This window comes from Rhincodon typus, chromosome 44 (genome assembly GCF_021869965.1).
Source record: "Rhincodon typus isolate 14 chromosome 44, sRhiTyp1.1, whole genome shotgun sequence".
Classification (NCBI taxonomy): domain Eukaryota; kingdom Metazoa; phylum Chordata; class Chondrichthyes; order Orectolobiformes; family Rhincodontidae; genus Rhincodon; species Rhincodon typus.
In genome coordinates, this window is record NC_063375.1 from 1,193,625 (window position 1) to 1,195,257 (window position 1,633).

Consider the following 1,633-nt stretch of genomic DNA (forward strand, 5'->3'; position numbering starts at 1 on the left):
GATACAGAGTAAAGCTCCCTCTACACTGTCCCTCCTAATCAAACACTTCCAGGACAGGGACAGCACGGGGTTAGATACAGGGTGAAGCTGCCTCTACACCGCTCCCCCCCACCATCAAACACTCCCAGGACAGGGGGTTAGATACAGAGTAAAGCCCCCTCTACACTGTCTGCCCCATCAAACCTCCCAGGAACACGGACAGCACGTGGTTAGATACAGAGGAAAGCTTCCTCTACACCATCCCCCATCAAACACTCCCAGGGACAGGGTCAGCACGGGGTTAGGTACAGAGTAAAGCTCCCTCTACACTGTCCCCCCATCAAACACTCCCAGGACACTACAACACCAACATCCTGTCTTACAGCAATATGGGCCACTCCTTCAGCATCTCCGGGGTCAGAATCCTGGAACTCCCTCCCTAATGGGGGCTGGGGGGCAGTGGGGCTATCCCACACAGGGTTGCGGGGGGCACTGCAGCAGTTGAAGAAGGTGGCTCACCCCCACTTCCTGAAGGGGGGCAATTAGGAATGGGCCCATCTCCCTCTAAACCCTTCCTATCCACGTCCCCATCCAGATGCCTTTTAAATGTAATTGTACCAGCCCCCACCACTTCCTCTGGCAGCTCGTTCCATACACCCACCACCCTCTGCGTGAAAAACATGCCCCTTAAGTCCCTTTTAAACCTTCCCCCTCTCACCTTAAAACCTCTAGTTTTGGATTCCCCCCCACCCTGGAGGGAAAAGACCACGGCTATTCACTCTATCCATGCCCCTCATGGTTTTATAAAGTCACCCGTTAGCCTAAGAAACTCCAGGGAAAATAGCCCCAGCCTCTCCTTACAACTCAAGCCCTCCAGTCTCGGAAACGTCCTGGTAAATCTGGAGAAAGCCTGGAAAAGCAGGAAGGACGAGCGAGCGTCAAAGACCATGAAGAGAGAGGAGAGCAGAGCGCGAGAGAGGTGAGAGAGAACGAGAGAGGAAAAGGTAAGAGAGAGCGAGAAAAAGGTGAGAGCGAGAGAGAGATGCAAGTGTGGGGAGCGAGAGAGGACAGAGAAAAAGAGATAGCGAGAGATAGAAATAGAGACATGGAAGAGTAGTAAGAGAGGAGGGGGAGAAAGGGGGAGAGAGAGAGTGCGATAGCATGGGTGAGAGACTGAGAGTAACGAGAGTGTAAGAAAGAAACAGACAGAGAGAGAGGGATCAAGAGTGTGGGGGAGTGAAAGAGGAGGGGGAGACAGAGAGAGACAGACAGGGATATGAGAGAGAGAGAAAGAGAGAGAGAGAGAGTGAGTGAGTGAGGGGGATGAGGGAGGAAGGGGATGAAGACAGACAGGGATATCTGAGAGAGAGAGAGATAGAGTGTGTGGGAGAGTGAGAGAGGAGGGGGAGACAGAGAGAGACAGACAGGGATATGAGAGAGAGAGAGAGAGAGTGTGAGTGAGTGAGTGAGGGGGATGAGGGAGGAAGGGGATGAAGACAGACAGGGATATGTGAGACAGAGAGAGAGATAGAGTGTGTGGGAGAGTGAGAGAGGAGGGGGAGACAGAGAGAGACAGACAGGGATATGAGAGAGAGAGAGAGAGAGAGAGAGTGACTGAGTGTGGGGGAGTGAGGGAGAAAGGGAATGAAGACAG

The 1,633-nt window shown here is 53.0% G+C and overlaps 1 protein-coding gene across 2 annotated transcripts in view; it reads right to left on the reverse strand.

Moving 5' to 3' along the window:
* The window catches only part of si:dkey-32e23.4 (dynamin-1-like protein), a 12,797-nt gene that overhangs the window by 8,314 nt on the left and 2,850 nt on the right, over positions 1-1,633 (reverse strand). The window lies entirely within an intron of this gene.